The sequence below is a fragment of the Gymnoscopelus braueri genome (genome assembly GCF_963280865.1).
Source record: "Gymnoscopelus braueri genome assembly, chromosome: 7".
Lineage (NCBI taxonomy): Eukaryota > Metazoa > Chordata > Actinopteri > Myctophiformes > Myctophidae > Gymnoscopelus > Gymnoscopelus braueri.
In genome coordinates, this window is record NC_137608.1 from 36111610 (window position 1) to 36138659 (window position 27050).

The following is a 27050-nucleotide window of genomic DNA, read 5'->3' on the forward strand; positions in this document are numbered from 1 at the left end:
CACATAATAGAGGAGTGCAAGATAAAGAAACAACACTCAACAATTCGAGATAGAAAACAGGATCTATTCTCGCTTGAAGCTGTTGATGTTGAATAAAAAAGGATTAGAAAACCTATTGGCTTTGATGTTCATTCGTCCATTTACCTTGGCTTGAATCAATAAATGGAAATATACAGTATGTTTTTTGCCTACTTCTGAAAAAACATCCTAAGCAAGCAGAGGTTAACCAAAATACAATTAAACTGCGACATGGCACAGTATCGAAAAGAAAACAGATTTCTAATTCAAAGTTATGCAGTCTATCATTAATTGTAGAAACTGGACAGGTGCAATGAGCCTTCTCCTGCTCAGGTTTCAAACAGGAGGAGATGTGACAGGAGGACACCAAGACCCCCATCTCGACCTTCTGATGTTTTAGAGTCTTTCTACCTAAATTGGCGTGACTGTGTGAATTATTCAAACGGTAGCACACATTTCCTCAAGGCAAAGACTTTCAAAGTATTTTTCAAAGATGAAAAAAAAAAGTTACAAAACAGACATGCACACACCAAGACGTGCATGCACACGTGTGCACTGTATACAAACACACACACACACACACACACACACACACACACACACACACACACACACACACACACACACACACACACACACACACACACACACACACACACACACACACACACACACACACACACACACACACACACACACACACAGAGAGGAAAGGCACCACGACAACAAAGAGAGATAACAGAGAATGAGACATTTTGGATTGAGGGGGGGAAATAGTGGGGGGAAAAGCCTGGCAGGAAGCGTAATTGCCGCAATGATGTGCTGAACGGAGTGATTAGAGGGAGGAGACAGATAGGGAAAGAGGCAGAGGAGAGGGCGGGTGTACCTGTCTTTGATGTTCCGTGTGCACCGTCAGACTGAGTGGACTGAGGTGAATCTCGGGCTCCGTTACAACTGTCTCGTTTGTTTGAGCCGCCCAGCGAGTTCCACCCGACACAGCAGCTGCAGCGAAGGAAATAAAAAAACTATTAGGATCCTGAACATTGATAATACCTGTATGCCTCCACACACACACACACACACACACACACACACACACACACACACACACACACACACACACACAACACACACACACACACACACACACACACACACACACACACACACACACACACACACACACACACACACACAGGGTGAGGTATAGACCAATCAACAGCATCAGCATCATTAGGATCACAGGAGACTCAATATGTGAATAGCTAAATTGGAAAAAAGAAAAGATAAATCAATTGAAAGTTGTCTTTGGTCTCCAACTTCCACTGTGGGATTAGAGTATCTCTCCAACCTCAGGGATACCGGGTGCATTTGCTTCAAGGACAGATAGGCTTTGAGCACCTTGGATTTCGGCACCAAACATCAAAGGTTAAGGTAATCCTCTCTGCGTTAGTTAATACATCTTCTCTCTCTTCCTGCCCCTTTCACAACGTTCCCACAAACCCCACCCCCCCACCCCCCCACCGCCCCCCCCAACCTCATTATCCATTCCACAATTGAAGTTTCAGACTAGCCTCTAGATGCATGTTAAATGAAGATTACCTTCAACAACAAAATGATGTGTCAATTCAATTCTAAATGAGCACATGTGGAGCTCGTTTAGATACTGCTGTGCATTTCTTTTCCAAAGATGACAGCCTATTGCTTTCTCATAAGTATTTTGTTTTCATTGAGACAGATAACAGCACAACTGAGTGGCAGACAAACCTGGAAGACAAAGGAGAGGGGGTTCTGATGGGATTTACTGTCAGCCAAAACCAACAGATATATGTGAGTCCAGCATGGATCTTGACCACTACATGATCATATTTGACCTTTTTAACCTATCTAACCTAATCTTAAAAGCAGTGACGGCTTCAAAGCATATTCCTGGGGGGGCTATGGGGGGCTGGCTTTTTTTTTAGAGCAGGGGCTCACATATTTATACATATCTTATTTATTTATTCCATAAATACTTTTCATAACAATTGGGTTTGTGGGGAGGGGGGGGGGCTTGGGGGGGCTAAGCCTTCACCGCCCCCCCTAGCCCCCCCTGGAGCTGTCACTGCTTAAAAGCATCTAAAAGTCTAAAAGCATCACATACTGTCTTATGGGAGGTCACCAGTGCAAATTTGTAGATCATCTAGGGAAAATCTGGGTAGTGAAAGTGAATGTGTTACCCTTTTCTCAACAACAATTGAGATGCCCTCGAGCAAGGCACTCGACCCCCAATTGCTCTGGGGGAGCTGTTCTTGACCGACAGTGTGATTGCAACTGTGTGAATGTCAAGCAGGTATTCTCAGCAAAAGCCCTTCCCCAGATATAAAAGGTTAGGGGAAATTTATAGAAGCCATTATTTGACTCAGTAGAAAATGATACCTCCAACAGCGTGTTCTATGTGCTTTCTTGTCCTGCACAATTCCGACCCCCATACTGATGAACTTCACCACCATCCCACAAAGACATCGCCGTTTGACAATAATCTCTGCAGGAACGTAATAATAATATTTGTGCCTCATCTCTCTGCACCTACCACTTTGCCCAGCCTGAATTATGCAGATACGCTTGCATATTCCACATAACTAATCCCCTTCCCATCAGCTCCATATCGCTTGGAGAGCGATGCAGCATAATTGTGTTATTAATAATAAATGCAGAATGGGTTCTCAACTGACTGACCGATTCTGTGGAAGGCTGACTGGCTGGCTGACTTAAGGTCCTGGCTGTCTGGAGAATACTTGACTGATCAAGGCATTTTCTCTGCCTTTGCTGTCTGTTGACAACTTGGGAGGATTTCTTTGCAGCTAAGAGTGACGAGGGTGATCTTTCACCGCTGCCTCTTACCTATGGTATGATGAATAAGTACTACAGCACAGAGTTGAGCTGCATTTGGCCTGTGTAAAGGATAATGCCTGCATGTGCATGTTAGTGTTTCTGCAACCTGAAAATGCATTTTGGAGAGACTGTTACTGAGAGACTGTTACTGAATAAACCCTAAATAACAATAAATACTATCAGAATATTGTTTTTTAACACTTATTTTAACAAAGGAATATCACTTACCCTACTTACTTCACTTACTTTAATCCTATAGTACATTAAGTACATAGGTACAAATGTACCATATATAGAGTGAAGAAATACAGAAAACACAAGGATGAGACAGGAAATGACATACTGTACCATTGAACCATTATGCTACTGTAAGTATACATCACCCAGAGGCCCATGGGCCTGCATTTTGTCATACATTAACTGGGTACAAAATGTGCAATAGGAGGTAGGCCTACCGTATGCATGCACAGATTTGGCTACAACTTAAATGTGTGTTGTTAGTTGTTAGTAGAGCATCAATCCCTTTTTCAAATGTGTAAAACTGACAATTACATGCAATTAGTAATGCACACTTAATTACATTTGATAGGAGCCATCCCTCAACCCTGTTGTTGAGCCTTTTGGCTGATAGTACAGCCAACCAATACCATCATATTAAATATAGCCAAAGGAGAGCTGTGTGAATTTTATGACAGTGAGCTACCACCTCTATCACAGGTTATATTTAGTAAAACACTAAATTCCATTTGATATCTCCAGGTCAAGGTGCAGAGTAAAATCTCATCATTCTTCACCAAAGAAATTTCAGAAAGACCCAGCCCTGGGGCTGGTTGATAGTGCAAGAAGTAGGTAGTCTTAGGTGAGATTTATAGTGATTTAACGGAGGCTGAGCAGTTTGGAAAATAGGTTACTATACTGCTCAGTCTGAGTTTTATTGGCAATGGAGCAGACACTGTGATGTCAGCACAGTCTAATCTGTACTTATGCTACTTCCTATGCATTGTGTTTGAAAATGCAGCTATTAACATGATGGCAGGTTCTTTAAATCTGGGGTTTTATGTTCTCTACATTAATTGACATAGTGGATATAATCTTTTTATGTGAATTTATGCTCATTACACATTTTGGGTGAAGCAGACAAGATTTTGCTATTTTTCAAGAAAAGTGAAGGTAGTATAGAAGTGAACAAATAAGTGGTTAAAATAATACCCCAAAGTATAAGTCAAGAATATATACTGTATGTCAAATTGCAGTGTCACTATTTTGTGTCACAATTCCCTTTTTTTTCTGGGGAAGGATGACTTTCTGATCAATAGCATCCTTGCTGCATCACCTAAACTACAACTAACTCTTGCATAGGGTTGGCGTTGACAGATTCTATTGCAGTGATGGTTACTATATGTACCGTACAGTACGTACTTTATGTGGAGTGTGAAGCTAAGTTACAGGGTTCATCAGAGGTTCATCAAGAATTGCAGTAAACTGATAGCTGTAAAGGCCTGAAACTATACATCATTCCGGCTGAAAACACGCTGCAGCTGACACACGAGAACTTCTCAACACAGTTGAATCAGTTCACGCCTGCTGAGAAAAACCATTCAGCCATCTCAGCCCCATAATGAGAGGTCTTGTCAAAACATCTGCTTGCTGTGCAGACAATGGTTTCACCATCTTTTTTGCAACACCAGTGCAAAGTAATCTGAACTTTTGACTTCATGTTTACCCCTCATAAGTCACAGGATTTACACCAACATGTGGTGGAACTACAGTGTATTTTATGGCTGATTGGCATGCATTCAGTCAGTGTCTGACCTCGTGTTGAGGCTAAAACTATAAAACAGAGATAGGAAAGGGAGATGCTATTGTAACGTGTTCCTGTCACTCTAATAGCTGGGCTAAATATTGGTTTGATATACAGTATTGTTTGACATGAGTATTTGTGATGAAACTACTAGGCTTAATAACAAACCTATAATTGAAAAAGAAAAGCGCTCTTGGGGGCTTGATTAGAGTGATTAGACCACACACAAACAGGAATGGAATTTGGGACCAAAAAAAGGTTAGCATTGTTCTTCTCAAAACGCATTAAAACGTATTGTTATATTGTAATATGCAAAATCTTCTCGGGGTAGTTGCTGCTGGGACACATGATTTTAGTATTTCTTTCTAAACTCCTGGCTATGGGCCTGATATCACATATAGAGACATACAGCAGGCCTATACAACATGATTCTGACGCACATCATTTGGCAAAGCTAGGAAAATAAGTAGCTTTGGGAACCATGTGGCCCATAGGGCCACTTAAGAGTGCTCATCCTCACTTATGACCTTGGCTGATGACACTCCTTAGATTAAAAAGCATGGATGGAGAAAAGAAAATAGGGGAGGAGGATCTCCCAAGACCCACATCAAAACCCGGCGACTCTACAGAGAAGAGGAAATTATCGAAACGGACAGCAACAAAAAGAACGATTTTCTGCCAAAGCAAAGTACCTCGCATTGAAGTGTAAGTGCAAAGGAGAAATTGATAGTTTATTGTTTTTTTTTTGTTTGTTTTTCTCCAGCCTGGAAGAGAGAGTGTTTGAGGACTGTCCAATCATCCTGGAGCAGCCATGGGCACAGCACTGAGGCATTTTCTTTCAGGCTTGGGTGGTTGACTTCCAAAATGTAATCTCCAACTCAACAACATTACTGACCTCACCTGTCTAAAACTGTAACCAGTAATCCACTAGACATGGGGTTGGTTAATTCCCAAACCTTTCCATGCAAGGGACCCCCAAATACCCATGGCCTCTGGCTGGGGACCCCCTATTGTGAAATTACTTTAAGGCATTTGTGAGCTTGTAGATCTGCTATTTTTGCACAATGACATTTTTGACAATAATGACATGCTCATATCTTTTTTATAAAAGTTTGTTGATTTTTCCTTTTTCCTCTCCATTCAATTCGCAGCCCCAACTTTGAAAACCACTGCACTAGTATGTTTCCATTCCAAACTGTACGTAAAAATTACATTTCATGAAAAAGTTTTTCACAGTTATTATGTATTAATTGGGGCTCCGTACATTCCAGAGGAAAATCCCACACACTGTCTTCACTTACAGTAAAGTTATTGAAGAAAACATTAGGTATCACCTAACCGCTGATGAGGAATTTTTTCCCTCTTCTATAAATTGGCTGTTCACTCCTACGCAACTGTCCTACTAAGAAGGTGTGCAAAAGGACTTTATTTACCCATTCTAGAGTTTACTTTTCCACCTATAGCCATATCTACATTCAGGTATCGTACATACAGTATTTGCCTCAGACCCGCAGATGGAAATATACATAATTCAATTTTATTTTTTAATACTTGAAAAGCTGCTAAAAATTTGCCTAACAATTACAGTTGGTTGGAAATATACCTAACCAGAGAGAGAGAGATTTCCTGCCAATGCAAAGACTCTAACAGTGAGGGCTTTAATAGGTGAGCCAGAAGGAATTAAAGTGAAGAAATAGATGATTGTTGTTTGTTATCTGAGTAAGTTTCAAAATGTATCTGTTACAGATTACTTGCTTGAATTTGTAATTACTACCAAAATTCCCTGGGTTACTCAAGCATGCCAAAATATGTTCATGTCAACCAAAATTAATTCCACTGTGCAGAGTAGACTGTACTTTGAACTTTGTCTTATGGTTATTATCTATGGTCTCTCTCAACAACTACAGGGATATTTGTTTCAGCGTTATCATCGTTTCAGAAGCAAAAAAGGTTTTCCTGACAAAACAAAGTATCCAATCTATGACTTTGGATAGAAGTGGAAATGAGATGAGAAATGTATGGCTGTTATTTGTTCTCTTGCTTGGAAGAGAGTATCCAGAGCAGCCACAGAATGGGATTTTTATCTGGGCAGGTTACTCTGAAAATGTAACATAAATTGTCTAATAATAGGAGAAATAGATAGACCTATATTCCAGCATGGCATTTGTTTTAGGACCCTAATGGTGTCTAGTTAAGCATGTTTCATTTTGTTATGACCCGGAGATGAGTTATTTGCCTGTTTTTCACCAATACAGATTGGTTGTACCATGTGAATAATGACTTTTCCATTTTATTACAAATTATATGTCAAACGGATTCATTCGTCTTTGTACTGTATGTTGTCTGGTTCAAGAGCTATGCCAAACGAACTCCAAGGGCCATAAGTTGACCGTACAGAAATATATTTTCACGCACGCACGCACGCACGCACGCACGCACGCACGCACGCATGCACGCGCACACACGCACACACGCACACACGCACACACACACACACACACACGCACAGTGCAACCCAGCAAACTGGGTTTAAAGATGCCATATTGCACATGACTAGAAGGGGAACGTAAATTATATTCCACCATTGTATTTTTTTTCTTATTCTTTTATTGCAAGATACTGTGATTTGACCCAGCCTTTTGTTGTGCATGACACAAAGGGAAGCAGTGAGGAGAGAATCGACCATAACATCATGAAACTATAGTGCATAATAAATCAAGAAACCACAGTGCAAAGATGTCAAAATCAGATTTAACTGTAACAAGGTTACGGCTACAGTGTTGAAGGTAGTTAACTTCATAACAGCACAATCTTCTTTGGCACACCAACAGTTCAAGTCCCAGCTCGACAAAATGAACTGCGCATACTAAGATATCCCTCTTCATTCAGCAGTAAGATAGCTAAGCTGTGGAAAGGTTTTGGAGTGATTTGTCAGCTGCTTTGATGAAATCAAATCCATTCTGGATGAAAAAGATAAAGCAAATTTTCTCACAGATATTTCTGGACACTCAAGCAAACTTAATCTGAGACTTCAAAGCTGTTTTCACCATTGTACTGCAACTCTGAACACATCTAGACATGCATGTGAGAACGCAAATGTCAGAATAAGTTGTACATGCAACGGATTTAACACTGCCTGCTCCCTAGTACAAATTACATATGTCTGATTGATGCCATGTGCGAATAGACCAGGTCATTGTCCGGAGAATTCAAGTGACATCTTTAATGACATTGAAAAATATATGTAACAATTGCTTACATTGGCCCACAAATGCATTAGCAAAAGGATAAACCACAATAAAGCTGACTGCAGCTAATTTCCATTGTGGTGAGGAGTGAGGACACACAACTGGATCAAGTGTTTGTTGGAATAGAGATACACAGGCGACTACAAATTCACGCCCACAATCGAGACAGCGCCGCCACTCGGGGTAAGGGAGAACGTTGTACTGCAGCTGTCAATGCAATCCATATGAGGGCTACTTGTCAACTACTGTAGTTGTCACAGTGCGAGGCAGAAGATGGTGTACCCAAACGCAGAATAGAAATGCTGAGGCAGAGAAGGTCAAGTGCACAACAATGTAATGTAATGTCAAAAACTAGGAACACAGGGAGCTTGGAATATTAACTGGAATATTAATATTAAATACACTAGGAGTCAAACAGAACACTGTAACTAAATCTAAGAACTGGAAAGGAACACAAGGAAATGAGGGTTTAAACACACAGGGTTAACCAGACACAGGTGTATACACAACTGATAATTAACAGAGGGATTGGCTAGGAGACCAACAGGACACAGGTGGAGAATACTAATTATCACAAGGAGGTGAGACAAGACAGGTAACTAGGCAAAACAGGAAACACTAGGACATCACTACATAATAAGAGTATCCAACAGACAGGTCATGACACTAGTAGGTATCCTACCCGACACCAGGGTCTACATTTCTGAATGCAGATGTACAGTAGTGGTTGTGGTAATGCTTTATAATATTTACAGAGAGGAATCCCCTCCACCTGCCCCCAAAACTGGTGAACTTCACTGTCAGCGGTCTGACTATTACAATACAGACTGAAAGTGTCCCACTTGATCAAATTGGATGAGAGATACTGAAATTCACAATACAGTAGCTCTGGAAAAAGCTGTTATCAAAGCAGTTCATTCATTCATGCCATATTTCACAATTTATCTTCACATCTGTGCCTTCTGCACACTCTAACCGGGCGCCACCCCTCGACTAAACCAAACGTATTTCCAGTTGGTGTCAAGGGCAACTCAGACATGTTTGACTTTGACACATATAGGCAGCTTTTGTTGACAAGATAGCAATCCTTTCAAACAACATTTCAACCTCCACTTTCTTCTACTTCAGACACATATGGATGGAAGCTGTCTACGCAGCACACCATCAGCACTGCTGAAATGTGCAAATACATCAGTGAGCTTGAGTTGGAGTTCACAAGATTCAAGGACTTTCTGACTTGTGGACCCATATTCTCTTTCTTGATCAAACCAGACAGCTTTGATGAGAGCACGAATTGGATTAATCTCTCGTCTGAGGATGACCTAGATGATGGTCATCTGATAAACTGGCTGAATACACAAGACTTGGAAATACAGCTAATTGTACCACAGTAGATGTGTCTGTGTGTGACGCTGCAATGGACTTGGACAGAACGGTTGATCATGATCTAATAGAGCTACGACAAATGTTTCATTAGTTTCATAAAATCTTTCATCCCAAAAGCTATGAGACAGACATGAATGGAGTTAGGAATTTAACTGAGGTTCGGAAGGAAAGACTACACTTGTTAAATTTCAACGAGCTCATACATTTAGAGTTTTAAAGTCATACTGTGTAACTTTTTGTTATTTTTGATATAATCTTTCACTGGCATATTCTTCACAAAAACCTCAAAGAGATCTCAAAGTGGATACAGGGGAAAAGTAATGACTACTTCTTGTGCTGATGGGATGTAAGTTAACCTACCACCTTGAGTGAGGAAATTATTGCGAACGCAGCGGAAGCCTTCCGAAACCCTGCTCGGCTTGTGTGTGTCTCTGTGTGTGTGCACTGCCTGTGTGCAGCCGCGCCCCCCATGTGACTCACGCTCTCATTGGCTGTGCAGCCGTGCCCCCATGTGACTCACGCTCTCATTGGCTGCTGACAGATCTCAGAGTGGAGCTTACTATGAAACCAACCCGATCGCCCCCCAAACACGGTGAAATAGCACAGATTGACAAACGGCAATTCCGTGCATAGATGACTAGGAACTCCGCAACTCCGTGCATAGGAGAATAGGCGGGTGCAAATATGGTTTGACCCCAAACAAATTGGAACAAAAGGTTTCTCAATGGTTTATTGTAGTATCAGGTGTACTTAATAACATATCAAAAGTCTACCGAAATCTGATCATTAGAAATGTCAAATTTCCAAGATGGCCGCCACCAGTTCCTTAAAAGACCATTACTCCTTCATTATTTACCCTACACAAGTAATTATGGTGCCTAACCCCATGTTTTGGTGATCTAGAAATCCAATTAGCATATATTCATTATAGTCAAGTGATTTTAAGTACAATTAAATATTGAAGCAATTGGTTATAAGCATATTTAACAATGTAATTGGACATTTCTCTTTTCTACACGCCATAATGCCCAGGATTGGTGAATTCATCACCTATATACATGTAATTCACATTCCGTTGAAGCTTTCAACATTTCTTTGGATACCAATAAGGATTAAATTCATTATTACTGGGTGGTACTGTGACATTTGTAAAAACATGGCTGCCAAGTGATAGACTGGGAATATTACACAAATCTTGGAAGAAATTCCTTACAGAGAAATGTCTTCACCAATTTGTTTGTAAAGGTGTCTGGTTCCCAAACCGGGGGTCCACCAAATGATTTTGTGGGGTCCCCAGATGGTTAGCTTAATGTGCAACATTGTTTTCTCACTCAACAGTAAACAAACCAACATACAGTATAAGTGTATACAGGGCATCTGCACATTTCTAAAGTTACAATTTAATTACTCTTAAGACTATATTATCTATATATATATTATCTCAAATATTAGGTAAGAAAGAGGCAAACATTGTGAAAATAGCCGATGTACAAGCTCACAACGCTACACTCAGTAGGAAAAAATGGCCACTTGTGGGCCTAGAGAGGGTGTGCAAGTCAGTACAGAGCTATCAGAACATGTATCTAGTGTCTTCTACTGGGTGTCTAGGCAGGGGTGGTGGAGGAGTGTGGCATGGATAAGGTTCAGATTTGCTTGTCACAGACATCTCCTTATTCCTGTGAGTAGTTGTGTGAGGTTTTAGTGCAAAATTAATTTCACATGTCTTTGTTTTGTGATACTGCTGGCAATAAGCTTGAACCATGATCTTTTTTCTGGATAATTGTAACAGCAAGAAGGTAAGTATAGGGGACAGCCCATGACGCCCTGGGCTCCAGTCTCCCCATAGAATCCCAATCTAACCGACCTCCACGCCCATAAGGTGCTGTGTCCCTGCTGCTATCCAACAAACAAGCATTGCTTTCGGCATACCCCAATTTTTTGTTCTGGAGCTGTTCTGGAGAGGGGAGAGGACGCTCTGAGCCATAATGATAAGTCACTGGGGGCCCCTGGGAATATTAATGGTCAGCCACCACCAACTCTCCTGTGAGCCAGTCCGACACAGACACCCTTGTCTGCCTGACACACAGTCATGCACCACCACGTGGAGGTCTTACAACCATCACTATGGGGGGGGGGGGGGGGGTGACCCGGGGGGGTGACCCTCCTCACTACCTATGCCCACTCAAGAGCGCCTATCTCGGGCATAGGAGCCAGACCCGCCAGGAGGTCCATTTGGGACCAGCATACTTAGGGACACGACTGTCTGCCTGACACAGTCTTGCAACATGTGGAGGTCTTACAACCACCACCACTGGCTACCTATGCTAACTCAAGAGGGCCTATCTTGGGAGTGCCTATCTCGGGAGCCAGCGTGGAGGTCCACTTGGGACCAGCGGGACTATCCAGTGAGCCAGGCGACATAGGGACACTCCTCTCAGCCTCACGCATTAGCTAAATTCCAATACCTTAATTTCTGCCTCCTCCTCACTCCGTCCTCCAGCGTGCCGTGGCTTAGTAATCGTTTGCATCCCAAATGCTAATTTGGTTTTGGAGGAGCTGAGAACGAGGAGAGTGCAGGCTCCCTAAGCCACTTGGAGTGAGATCTGGCAAAGAAGTTTATCTTTCATGTATCGTTTGCAGAACTGTCTTCGTTGAAATGGCGTATCATTTCTGTTGGAGGTTTTGCACATCGGTCATGGGGGAGATCAGAAGCTCAGGGTCTCCTTGGCTTTGAAAAATAAATATTCTCGTGTATGTAGGGGAGGAGTTATGAAGTTCCTGTGGGGTGGGTAAGGGGAGGGGTGCAGAGAGATGGGTTCAAAATGCAAGAAATAGTTTTTGGGTGGGGTGTATAGTCAAAGATGAATTTAGTTTGGGCAATATTGAAAACAATACTATATTGCAACCGACAATATTCTCTGCCACCACCTTCTGCAAATTGTGACTATTAGTTGTGTTGTGTTTTGAGGATATCTTAAAGCCTTGTTCCAGTAAAAAATTAATATAAGTTGTTGGACATTTATTATATAATTAGTTAAGTTAACTTGAAACGGGTGACCATTTCAAAGGGTGTTAATAGAGTCTCAAACAAAATATAGGATTTCACAATTATCTAATTGTATCTCTGCAATTTGGACAAGTCCAATGGATTCCCAGGCCCCCAAAACATGGGGTTAAACACAAAAAGTACTTTTTAGGATAAATAATGAAGGAATTAAGCTATTTTAACGTTTTTTTGGGTCATCTTGGACGCCATCTTGAAAATAACACCTTAAAAGTGGTCAAACTTTGGTAGACTTTTAGTATGTTATTCAGGACACCACATACTACAAAAAACAGTTGAGAAACCTTTTGTTCCAATTTTTTTTGGGTAAGGTGCTTTTTTTTCATATATGCACCCGCCTAGAACCATATCCCCCCCATTAACTTCAATACGAGGCGGAGGCAGTCACGTGACTTTCTCTCTACGCTCTCCCCATCACGGTGAAATAACACGGATTACAAGTCCGTACATACACAACATTTTCGAGCTGCGTTCGCTTCCCGCGTTCGCGCGTCTTACTTGTGAGCATGTTTAGACTGAAGCCTTATCCACACATTTCAGAATGGCTCAATGTAAATTTTTTGTTAATGTTTTTTTTCTACATTTGCTAGGCTGTATAGAGTACTTTAGAGAGGAGCTTTTCATATGCAGAACACCACTCTGTGTGTGTGTGTGTGTGTGTGTGTGTGTGTGTGTGTGTGTGTGTGTGTGTGTGTGTGTGTGTGTGTGTGTGTGTGTGTGTGTGTGTGTGTGTGTGTGTGTGTGTGTGTGTGTGTGTGCGCGTGCGTGCGTGCACGTGTGCACATGTCCTCCCCAGAGAGTGTGATTGTGAATTCAGCACATCTCTCTTGTAGCATCATCCTGGAGCATATGGATGATCAGTCTCCATCAGTCTCCCTGATGGAGCGACAGAGATTTGTGGGGAGGAGTTTTCACGCACTGCCGCCCTGAATAAAATATCCGTGCAGGGATTTGTGAGACACACACATGCCTTAAACACTGTGCACTTAAACTATGTAATGTGTGACACCGCAGCCTGGCAGGGCTTTATCTGAAAAATAAGGAGGAGGGAGTAGGCAACACAGACAGACAGACAGACAGACAGACAGACAGACAGACAGACAGACAGACAGACAGACAGACAGACAGACAGACAGACAGACAGACAGACAGACAGACAGACAGACAGGCAGGCAGGCAGGCAGGCAGGCAGGCAGGCAGGCAGGCAGGCAGGCAGGCAAGCAGAGAGGGAAAGATGGGGAAAGATGGGGAATGAGAAGATGGAGGGAGAGACAGAAATGCAGACATAGGGCCACAGACAGTTTGAAGGAGGAGAAGAAAAAGACAGGAGAGAGAACGAGAAAGTGTGAGACAGACAGACAGACAGACAGACAGACAGACAGACAGACAGACAGACAGACAGACAGACAGACAGACAGACAGACAGACTGACTTATAAGGACAGAAAGATTGAAAGAGAAAGCTAGGAAGAGAGGAGGAGAGACAGACAAACAGAAAGGGAGAAACATACAGATTTAAGGAAAAAGGGGGTGAAGACGAAGATGGTAAGAGAAAAAAACGGAAAGAGGCAGGTAAAGGAGAGAGCGAAGTTAAGATTGAAAGAGAAGCGAAAGAAGACTACACTAAAAAAATCTGTTTAGTCTGCTTACGCACAGCAGGTGGAAAGCTCCTTGATACACAAACGTATGAAATGCTAATACAATATATAGTAGGATATAGGCTACACATTCCTGCTTAGTCCTAGACGTGAAATCAGTAGCCTAGAATTTTACTCATGCGTTGAGTTGGGAGCACACACGCACAGATTAAAAACGAATCCACCACAAAGTCGCATTTTGACATCCCTGCATTAAGCCTTTTGACTTCAGTGTACAGCAAAGAGATATAAAATAAAGTTGATCTTTCTGGTTAGGTTAGATATGACATTCTCACAGGTGCAGTGGGTAAGCGTCACATATATTTTTCCAGAATACACTACATAGTCTACTGATGGGCAAACAAATTTTGCAGCATTTCAGCACCATGGAGAGCGCTTGTTTTTCGGATCAATGAACCCTCGGGAATAATGGGCCTTTGTGGTAACACTTTACTTAAAGATCGCGTCTATAATACATTATAATCACATTTATAACGCATTATAATGCACTTATAAGGCATTATAACACTCTTTATAAATGTTTATAATCATGTATGACAACTTATTACAACGTTTATAACGTATCATAAGTGCTGGTCATCATGCATTATAAGCTCAGAGGAACAACATTATAACTACCTTAACTTAGTTAGTTATAAAGTGTCTTTGTTAGAAGTTGTTATGCATAATTATAAACATTTATAACGAGTGTTATGAAGCATTATAACTGCATTGTAATGCATTATGATGCATTATAATGCATTATAAATGTGATTATAATGCATTATAGACTTTAAGCAGTGTGTTACCTGGTAGTTATAATGTGCTGTTCCACTGAGTTTATAATGCATTATGACCAGCATTTATAAATGATATTATTATAAGTAGCTTTTAAGTAAACTGTTACCGAAATGTTTTTTGAAACAACGGGTCGTCAGAACAACGGACCGTCGGAATAACGGGAATTTTTTGGGACCAATGAACCCTCTGAATAATGGAATTTTTTTTTTTTTTTTTTTCAAACAATCAAGATTTCGGACCAATGGTGCTTCGAAACAACGGGCTGTCGGACTAATGGGCAGGCCCTCTATAGATTACATATAGTTATATAGTTATTGGGTTCACCGTCCCAGGCCCATGTTACATCCATCCACAAAGTTTTATAAAAACAATTCCAATAGTTTTCTTGCTAACACACAGACGGACAAACATACATACATACACATACAAACAGCGCTTAAAACATAACCATGTTGGAAGCGGAATTATATAAAACTGGGACCATTATTTCACTGGCACACGGTGGATTCTTATTTGGGAAACACAAACGCACGCACGCACGCACGCACGCACGCACGCACGCACGCACGCACGCACGCACGCACGCACGCACGCACGCACGCACGCACGCACGCACGCACGCACGCACGCACGCACGCACGCACGCACGCACGCACGCACAAAGACAAAAAACAGGCATTCATGTGATTAACTCTCTTTAGACTGTGAAACATGAGACGCTTTATCAGCCCCCTCCGTCATTCCCCACCCACCTCCTCTAATTGTCTAAAGAGAACTCAGAAATCTCTGCACTGATACTCAATTAAAGTCACATGGGCAATTATACAACAAAGTAAAATCAGGGTAAAAAGAGACTTTGTAATACAAATGGTTTTGGTCATTCAAACAATCGACTTCACAAGGGAGGGGCTGAAAAGATTGGGTTTGGATGGTGGAGGTTTGGGCAGGAAAATAACTCAGCCCAAAGTAATTGCCTACTGCCGTCATATTTACTGTAGAAAAAAGGCTATTTATAGAAAGCCGGGTAAGGCCCCCCATTTCCTGAACAGGGCAGTGAGAAAGGCAGCAGCTCAACCGGAGTGGAACAAGTCACTAGAGACCACAAGAGCCTAACTGTGGTAATGGCTACAGCCTCTTAACAGGAGCTGTGTGTCTGTACTTTTCACTAGTGCGCATATGATTACACTGTGCAAGCCAGAGACCCCCCCCCCCCGCCGGCTTTCATGCCTTGCATAAAAGAAAAGAATGGAATAAACTGTTCCTTGAGACTACCAGACTTTGAGTCCGCATAAAGTCTGAGATCCAATTATTTGACTTCCACGTATTTTCCATTCTGGAGGAGTAATTCAGGACCCCATACAGAGCGACAATGAAAATTCCTCTTTCAAATTGGAGTTCAAAAGGAAATGGAAGCTCTAATAGAATCCATTTTACATTTATTTTTCAAATATCCGGGATGCACAATCACATATACAATATGTATATGTGTATATATATATATATATATATATATATATATATATATATATATACACACACACACACACACACACACACACACACACACACACACACACACACACACACACACACACACACCATACATATACATACGTGTGCGTGTGTGTGTGTGTGTGTGTGTGTGTGTGTGTGTGTGTGTGTGTGTGTGTGTGTGTGTGTGTGTGTGTGTGTGTGTGTGTGTGTGTGTCTGTGTCTGTGTGTGTGTGTGTGTGTGTGTGTGTGTGTGTGTGTGTGTGTGTGTGTGTGTGTGTGTGTGTGTGTGTGAATCAATCTACATTGGCCCAATGGATAAAAGCTGTACGAAATTGCTGTTACAATAGGCAGATGTACGCTGCTCCAATGGATTCAATGCACTATGTCCTTGGTGACAAATGTACTCTTCTGGGTGCGCGACAGCGGGATGAGACATCTCTTTATAAAGCATACACCCCTCCCACCCCAAACTCCACTTCAGCCTGCCTTAGCCGGTACAGTACATGTCTGCTTATAGCCTCTCTTTTTCAGCATTCAGCTCCTTTACCTCGTAGCCTCAGTTACAAGCCTTAATGTGACAGACATGTTGGAGGATGGGCTGCGGGAGAATCTGAAACAGCACAGAGGACAAAAACTGGTTGAGTCTATCAAAGAAGTGATAGGAAAAGCCACCTCGACTTTTCCCAATTCAAAAGTAGTCATATCTGCACTGCTACCCAGAGGGGATATCGAACCTGATGACATCAACACCATCAATGCACATCAAACACCTCCCTGGAGGTGGAAACATCCCTTCCCCAGTATGCCCCACCAGACACAAATTATACGTAGCCTGCGAGTTAGTTCAGGCAGTATACTCGAGAGGTTACACACTGCGGTTACGCAGGCGCATACGGAGCTTACTACAATACTATTACACAGACCATACGTCATAGCTGACGTGACATCAGCTGACCAATCAGCGGGTTATTTAAGCTCACCTCAAGTCTCTGTTCATTCTCTGCTGTCATTTGTCCCCTGGTCTGTTGGTATGCAACTTTTTCTCCCACCACCACCCCAGCACCACCAGTGGGCTCTGCTATTGGTTCTGTTCCCCATGGGGGGTTGTTATGTTATGGTATATCTATCTCCCTGCTCTTAATGGTTAATGATGGCTGTATGATTATGTTGAGCAGGGAGAAAATAATGTTGCAGAGCCTGAACGCCAAGATAAAGTATTATATCCACACTTGTATTCACATTCATAATAAATATTGGTTCAAATTATTCGTGAGTTATCTGACTGAACTATGACAAAGCAACAAACAAAAATGTGTCACAACTCCTCCAGCTCTGCCCCTTGTTGGGACTATACATAGTCAACGGTAGCAGGGGCGCCGATTATGTCCACGCTTCTGGGTGCGCAACGCACGCGTGCGCAGCGCACGTGGATGCACGGCCGGTTCTTGTCCGGGTTTGTTACCTTTTTGGGGGGGTTTTGTTACTTTAATGCGGTTAATTCGGTTAATTTGGTACCAAAAATGTACTCCATGAAGTGAAGATGTCGGTGTTTTTTTCTTTTTCTTTTTGTGTGATGAGTTTGTGATGGGTGCTCTTCATTTCCCCTGGGTGCTTTAGCCCCGAGGCACCCGCAGTATCGGTGCCCTTGAACGGTAGGCTTCGAGGAGACTCTTATGGTAGATACACATACAGCTCATCACTGGGCAGCAGTACAGTACAGTAGATTATTTTATCACTGACCTCAGCCTGGAGTCTCTCAGAGCATTCACAGTCAACCAACACTCAGACCATAGCAAAACCACCATCTACCTAAACAGACCAAAACCAAACCACAAAACTTACCGAAACCAAACAAGCTACACACTATTAGAAAAAGGCTACAACGAGTCCAATCACTTTTAGACAAGTTAGGAAGAAACTTCAAAGACAACAGGGAAAACAGGGCAGTAGAAAACCTCAAAAATATTTGCCTTGGAGCCTCATTAGCAAATCTAAAAGCTAGGAAAAACGACAAAAATGACAAATGGTACGATAATAACTGTAAAAACCTCAGAAAAAAGCTAAGGAACCTGTCAAACGAAAAACACAGAGACCCAGACAACCAAAACACACGTGTCCAATATGGGGAAACATTGAAACAATATAAAAATACATTAAAGACAAAAAGAGACAAACATATTGAAAACCAGCTGCATGATATTGAGGAATCCATAAAAACAAACAACTTCTGGGAAAACTAGAACAAATTAAACAAACAAAAACATGACGAGCTAGCCATTCAAAATGGAGACGTATGGGTAAACCACTTCTCCAATCTGTTTTGCCCTATAGAGAAAAACGAAGAGCAGAAACAAATACAAAAGAAACTACAAAGCCTACAAATCATAAGACTCTAGACTAGACTCCCAAATTACACTAGAAGAACTACAGGACAAAATTAAAGCTATAAAAGCCAAGAAGGCATGTGGTACTGACGGTATTCTAAATGAAATGATAAAATTCACAGACCTCAAATTCCAATTGGCTATACTAAAACTCTTTAACATCGTCCTTAGTTCTGGGACTTTCCCAGACATTTGGAACCAAGGTCTGATAACACCGTATACACAAAGTGGAGACAAATTCAACCCCAATAATTACCGTGGGATCTGTGTTAACAGCAACCCCGGGAAAATACTCTGCATGATCAACAATCACAGAATTCTACATTTCCTCACGGGAACCAATGCCCTGAGCAAATCACAAATTGGCTTCCTACCAAATGATTGTAGAACAGACCATATTTTCACCCTAAATACCCTAATTGACAACCAAATAAACAAAAACTGAAGCAAATTGTTTTCCTGATTTGTTGACTTCGAAAAAGCATTTGACTCAATTAGGCACGAGGGCCTGTTGTACAAACTGTTGGAAAGCGGCATTGGAGGAAAAACCTGTGACATCATAAAATCAATGTACACCAACAACAAATGTGCTGTAAAGATTGATGGAAAACACAAAGACTTCTTTTCCCAAGGATGGGGGGTTAGGCATAGCCTGGGATCCAGCCTGCTTCGCTACGTTCGGCGGACTTTTTTTTCTCTCTTCGCTTCTCAGTCTGGAAAGCCTCCCATTGGGAGGTTTTGCAGAACTACACTGGAACTACATATGTTACGTTGGGCAACGTCGTTGCTGATTGGATGTTGTTCAAACGAATGACGAATCACAACGATCACACTGTTTTTTTGGTCCCGCCCCGCACCACAGACCAATCAGAAGTCCCAGGTTCGATTCGAAGCTTTTGGCATGTCCCGCCTCCCTTGGAGATAGGAGGCTTTCCAGACTGAGAAGCGAAGAGAGAAAAAAAAGTCCGCCGAACGTAGCGAAGCAGGCTGGATCCCAGGCTAGGTTAGGCAGGGATGTAGCCTGAGTACAACCCTCTTTAACATAATACATCAATGAATTGGCAAAAACATTAGAACAATCCACAGCACCGGACATCCCCTTAGCAGACACAGAAGTCAAATACTTATTTTCAGAGGATCTGGTGTTGCTATCTCCAACCAAAGAAGGATTACAACAGCAACATGATCTCCTGCACACTTTCTCCCAGACATGGGCCCTGACAGTAAACCTAAACAAAACTGAAGTTATGATATTCAAAAAAATATATAGCCCCCAGCACCAACAATTTGTATTAAATACAACTGCACTAGAACATGCAAAAAAATATTACCTACCTCGGCCTAAACATTAGCAGCACAGGTAACTTCAAACAAGCTGTAAATGACCTGAGAGACAAGGCAGGCTAGAAGGGCTTTCTATGCCATCAAAAGAAACATCAAGTTAAACATCCCCCCAAAAAATCTGACTCCGTTATAGAACCCATTTTCCTCTATGGTTGCGAAGTCTGGGGCCCACTTACTGATCAAGAACTTTGAAGAAAAATGGGATAAACACCAAATTCTGCAAATCCATTCTCCGCATCCAATGGAAAACGCCAAACAATGCATGCAGAGCAGAATTAGGACGATACCGACAAATTATCAAAATCAAAAAGAGAGCACTGAAATTTTATAACCACCTAGGAAAGTGAACCAGACACGATCCACAAAAAGGCCCTCACATACAGTGAAACCGAGGAAAGATGTCCCCTCAGCCACTTAGCTCTGGGACTCCGTACACAAACACAAGCCCAACCACCAGACAGAAAACAAACGGGACTACACCAAATTATAAGGAAATAAAAAGCAAGCTATCTTACACACTGGAAAAGATCTACCCAAAACCAGAGCAAAATGGAATGCTATTTAGCTCTAAGCAGATAATACACAGTAGCAGAATACTTGAGCACTGTAACTGATCCAAAACTAACGAAAACATTGACTAGATACAGACTCAGTGAACACAATCTTGCGATTGAGAAAGGCCGGCATAGGCAGACCTGGCTCCCAAGAGAAGACAGACTGTGCACCCACTGCACATAAAACGAGATAGAAACTGAGCTACGCTTCCTTACCTAACCAAATCATTGTGTGTATCCCTGCACTGTTTACACCAAATGACCTCGGTACATAGAAATACTGTTCATATAAACAGAGCAGCTAACTTAATTCAATTACATTTGATTAAATTGCGGCTACTTGTCAAAAAGGTTTTATACCAAGTGAATGGAAAACATCGAAATACTGAAATTGCTAACTTTTTATAGTATTAAGATGCTCTCTGCTCTCAAAGTTACAATCTAACACAGCTCTGTTTACACTTTTATTTTATTCCTATTTATATTCAATATGTATTTGTACATACATTGTTTTGTTTTGATTGTTTTGTTCTACTTTTGCTTTGGCAATGTAAAGGTATGTTTTCTCATGCTCCTTTGAATTTAATTTAATTGAATTGAGTTGAGTTGAGTTGAGTTGAGTTGAGTTGAGTTGAATTGAATTGAATTGAATTGAATTGAATTGAATTGAATTGAATTGAATTGAATTGAATTGAATTGAGAGGGAGGGAGGGAGAGAGGGAGAGATGGAGAGAGAGAGAGAGAGAGAGAGAGAGAGAGAGAGAGAGAGAGAGAGAGAGAGAGAGAGAGAGAGAGAGAGAGAGAGAGAGAGAGAGAGAGAGAGAGAGAGAGAGAGAGAGAGAGAGAGAGAGAGAGAGAGAGAGAGAGAGGGGGGGTGGGGGATTAGGGAGCACAAAAAGAGAGGGAGGTGTAAAAAAATATATTTTTGAATTAAGTAACTGGAGAGAAGGGGCAGACAGAGAGATCAGAGAGAGGGATGGCATGGAGAGGGGTAAAGACAGAATGCTGAAAGAAGAGGCAGATGAAGAGAGGGGGGGGGTGGAGGGAGATGAGGAGAAAGTTGTTGAAGATTCCTAAAAAGATTCTCATTTATATTGCATGGGCATCCTTTCTGGTTCTGCTGCCAATTTGATGGTGAGGGGCGAGGGTGGGTGAAGGGAGCGGAAACAGGGCATGGGGGGGCAGTCAATTTCTCTAACCCATCAGTGGGAGGAGTGGGCGTCATGCTCCTCGCTCTGCTCTCATCCATCCATCCATCAGAACAGTGAGAACCAAAGTAAGCCAAAACATCATTTTACAGAGCAAAGAACTCATTCAACGCAACAGCAACTGTGAAACATTGCAGTTGCAGCAAAAACACATTTAAAAACACCAAAAATGCAGTCACACAACCACTGTTCTTCTATAAGATATTCTCCTCTCTTGCAACAGTGTGGTACATTTTCCATTCAGCCTTACCACAGTGATTTCCTGATCCCGATTTTAATTGAGCAGGTCCCACCGCCTTTGCCAGCTTTGCACTGCCAATGCAATTCAGTGCTGCCTGGAGTTTTATAGCCATAATTTAACACCAAATGTCACAGCTTTGTACATTGGCCCTGACAGAGAGACAATCAAAACCTTGTTTACTCTGTGGTGTCATTTATCGTTCTGGCAAACAACAGTATTTTTCCATTATAAGATCTACTGCAGGTTGGTTTGTGTACAAAGGGGACTATTCTAGATAGTGTTAACGGCAGAGTTGCAGGGATGCATCTAAAAACGCCCTTTGTTCAGATCTATGTCTCCTTTGTTGTGTCGTGTTCTGGTTACTGTATGGAGCTCTATCTGGGGCTTGATGTGAAAAGCTGGCCATTAAGCCATGCACACAATGACATATACTGTACTGTATGACATTATAGGCTACTTTACTTTAAAGATTACACATTATCTGTTTAAAAACAAGCAAAGTGAGAGAAGAGAAGAGAAGAGAAGAGAAGAGAAGAGAAGAGAAGAGAAGAGAAGAGAAGAGAAGAGAAGAGAAGAGAAGAGAAGAGAAGAGAAGAGAAGAGAAGAGAAGAGAAGAAAAGAGAAGAGAAGAGAAGAGAAGAGTCAGGGAGATGACAGGAGAAAGGCAGCCTATGGACAGACAGGTCTGTTTTTTTTACATCATAAATGTAAGTATTGACCACAATGGAAACAAGTCCCCAGGACTTTTTTTGTGTTATCCTTTTAGCCTTAATGTCTGACTGTATCACGTGCTGTTTCCATTTTTGACTAATAAAGTATTCAATCAATCAATCAAGACAAAAACACCACAAAAACAAAAGCAAAGCAGGACGGTTCTGCCAGCTTGTCAACACAAACAATCAAAACACAGTTGGTTGTGGGCGTGGTATTACACTCTCCCCACTCCCTCAACACTGACTGCTGACATGTCCTTGAATAAAGCCCCTGACCCACAACTGCTCCTGTGGAGTTGCCCAGTGGCTAACAGTAGGAGTTTGTGGTTGTATTAGGCGGCTCCCAGGTGTGAATATGAATGTGGAACAGGAAATTGGAGAAAAGGGCACACAGCTTCAGCAAAACAAAAAACCTTTGATGGATGAATAAAGGATTCTGAAGAAAACGTTGAGAAACAGCAAAAAATGTAATAACAAATAAAACAAGACAGTGGCGTCTAGTTTGAGGAAGGTACATTTGTCCAATAACCACCCAGTGCAGTGTTTTCTCAGAGTTTCAGAGTGCTGAGATTCTCAAGTATTGTGAGCCAAAACTATTGCCGTGGATTTGGCATTCCTGGTGTGGGTGTATCAGCAATATCTTTCGGACAATGTCCAAGTTTTACTAGTCAGCCATATTTAACAAAATGGTATGTATTTTAAATAGTATGTCTCTCTTCCCCTTTACCACATGGACTGGCCAGGGTGCACAGACCGAAAATACAATAAAATCCAGTGTTCTCTTGGTTTGTCCCTTTTCTTTAGACCCACCTTTTTAGTCCTTTAGGACCAACTTGCAAACCCATTAATTGAGCTACCGATGCTTACACTGTAAGATCCAGAATGTTAATTTGTGCAAATGGAACTAAACGAACCCATTCTTACTGCATGCCGACTTCAAACTAGGGGCCATAAAGTCTAATAAAAGACTTGCCTCCCTGTACATGAAAATTCCAGATGGAATCGCCCCCGCACTGACAACTGTCTTAGTATTCTGTTATTAATACAGACTCTACTGGCGTGGAGGAAGTGTAGGGATAATGTTAATGCCCTTTGTTGTCTCCGCCAGGCCGAAATGCATGGCCGAGACTATGTTTTGCACCCTGTCCGTCCGTCCGTCCGTCCGTCCGTCCGTCCGTCCGTGATCAGCTAATCTCTGGCACCGTTGGCTTGATCACAGGGAAACAGTGCACACACACTCCCTGGATGCCAGAGCAGAACCTCTGCCCAAAAAGTTTCACATGGGCCTGTTATAGCGCCACCAGGAGGCCAATTTTTGCTAAACACATTTTTTGACAGTACTCGTACAGATTGTTTTATGCTTACTTTCATTTTTATGTGGAAGCCGCCCGATGACGACGAGGAACATTTTACTGAAGGCAAAACAGAGTAGCCTTCACTGTGACAGCACGGCTGCGCATCCAAACAGGTAGAAAATGGCTTCTACCTGTTCACAGAGCACCAAAGCAGTGGTGTCTTTCAAAGACTAAAACTATAAATAGCTTTGAAAACTGGCGGCACAATGTTACACATTGTCAAGACAATAACTTTGCTTCTTTTCTGGCCGAGGTTGAAGAAAACCAAAGTGGATTCCAGAATAATGGTGAGCCTGTAGGCTACATTAAGCACAGCAGAAAGTAAGCTCACTTGAATTGATGCTCGAGCAAATTGCCAGCTATTGCCCTATTATCTCAAGTAGCACCAATGATAAACATTCTACATCACTGGGGTTCATAAGGCAACACTTTGGAGTCTCTGGCGTTCAGTTTATTGTCAGATATTCACCTTGAGTGAAATGAGTGCCCAGAAGACCTTTATCAACGTCTGATGGCATTCGTGGAGGACCAGTTACATCCTGATGGCCTCAGCCACTACGGTGAAGTGGTCATGGAGGAAAGAGGAGCTCTTTCCCATGGTAGAAAACATAGTAGAACAACCATGTTTTGGTTGAGAATCCTTCAGTCTAACCTCTGCAAACAATGATTCAGCACTCTGGCGTCAATTAAACCAGAAATATTACAGGCCCTGTGTTTTCTCTTGGATGAAATCTATGCATCTGATCATGCAAATATCTTCTGCTCAGCCACCACGACAGAGCTACGCTGTCCTGTAGTAGAAGTAGTAAGCCTTGCCGAGCCATGTGGCCTATAGGGCAGGAACGGATCTCCTGTTTCTGTACCCTGGACATGATGCTAGTATGTCACAGCGACTTACCCCCAATCCAACCCTTGATGCAGAGTGCCAAGCACGGAGGCATTGGGTCCCTTTTTATGGTCTTTGGTATGACCCGGCTGCAGAATTGAACCTCGACCTCCCAATCTCAGGGGAACATTCTAACCACAAGGCCACCGAGCTGGTTTAGACATCCTGTTCAGGGTCCTAGATCTACATTCAAAGCACCTTCTGCAAAGTCTGTCCCTATGCTAGCGGGCTTACAGCAGCAGGCTGCTGATTTGCAAATTGTCCCAAATTGATGGCGAGTCACCAAATGCACACAGTGAGGAAAAACTCACCACTGCACCTCAGTAAGTTTCCTGTAAATTTTAATGTGCATTGCCTGACTCGTGCCAGTATGGTTGCCGCAAAATGGGGCCATATGTTTTGTTTATCAATGATGGATGTGTTGCATTTGAGAGAAACTGACTAACTAACATGCATAGCTCCTCATGTGTCATGTGCGTTCAATACATAATTCCTGGAAAACTGGTGTGTGTTTCAAACTATCAATTCTACTGTGTAACAGCTTAAAAAGCCATGTCCACCAGCCACTCGGCTAAATGTGATAATTTGTTTAGCCCCCAAAAAACACAGACAGCATGATAACAACTGACAACTAACCGATGAACTGCATTTGAGTTTATTCTTTTTATTTTCTCTCATATCTGCCTCTTCCTGTACACTCTCTAGTATTCCCTTGTCGTTCTTGGAAAATAAGCCTTTCTATATCTTTCTTTATCACTTGATCTCTCTTTGAACTTCAACAGTATCATTGCAGGGTCATTGGAATAACTGTCAGGGACTACGGTTGTATGCCATCGTTTTGTCGCATTGCTAATCTAGGAACATAACTTTAATTCTTAATACTTCTGCAGTATTTTTAAGTCTCCAATCCATGGATAAGAGCATCAGCTAAATGCCTGAAATGTCAAATAGAACAGGGATCACACATGGCATCATGTTACGAATGTTTTCCTACTTTTGCAGAATGTTTGCCTATTATGTCATGCCAAGATTGGGAAGGCTAGGGTACTTGTGGTTAAAGTGCCTATACTGTGGCAAACTATGCCCAGACTAGACTTCTATGCAAGAATCGCATGGCTTTGTGGTATTCTGATGAAACTATGGTATGATGTGAACATGATTTTTGATGTTGTGATGTTGATGTTTCCCGTTATTTCAGTGACATAAATGTCACTCAGAGCTAGCAAAAGGACAGAGTGAAACAGCATTGGCTTCGGTTCACAAAAGCATTTTAAACATGTACAGGACGTAAACAAATCCAATCCATGCAGCAACCATTTTTCACAGTTCAATTAACACTGAGGATTATTCTGTGTACAGCGCAACTACATCATTTTGCAATGCAATGATGCTTTAACTTACACTTGAGTGTAGGTTAAAGTGCCCTTCTGTTTTCCCTCTAGTCTACACCAAATCACCCCACTGAAAATACCTGATCTACAAGCTCACAATGTGTCACGTTGCCATGCGTTGTGATCTTGTAGATCTGCTATTTTTGACGAATGTTTTGGGACACTATGGTTCATGTGTTTCTGTTAGCCTTGCCCCACTGTGTCTGGTCACAGAGAGCTGGGGAGTGTGTTTGATGGTAGAAAATCCCATAACCAATGGCTGCGTTAGGGATGTCAGACAGTGCAGCTGGAGCGTTACATCGCCATTGACCCTGTACTATATGGCAGCCCTTTGAGGTCAGCACATCAGCCTCTCATGGGATGAAGTGCACCACTGTTCCTCTATATAAAGGTGAGCCAGAGAGTTGGCAGCAAGCACACACACACATTACAACAGTACACACAACACAGGCATGTTATATGTCTTAAATAACTGGGAACAAATAAGCATACAGAAAACATAGAAACTCACTCACATGTGCATTTATTCATACATGGTCAACCCTATCCATGGCCTGTACTACACAGTCAGTTAATAGAGACAATTTCCTGCACACATGCACCTGCACGGACACACAGATATGCACACAGGCTATTTTCGGCATGCGACACC

General features: G+C 42.0%; 1 protein-coding gene across 1 annotated transcript in view; it reads right to left on the reverse strand.

Annotated features, from left to right (window-relative positions):
* arvcfb (ARVCF delta catenin family member b) overlaps positions 1-27050 on the reverse strand; it is a gene marked incomplete at its 5' end in the record, with an annotated part of 301150 nt that overhangs the window by 180509 nt on the left and 93591 nt on the right. Inside the window, one exon of the mRNA XM_080432834.1 lies at positions 905-1020. The remainder of the gene's footprint in view (positions 1-904; positions 1021-27050) is intronic.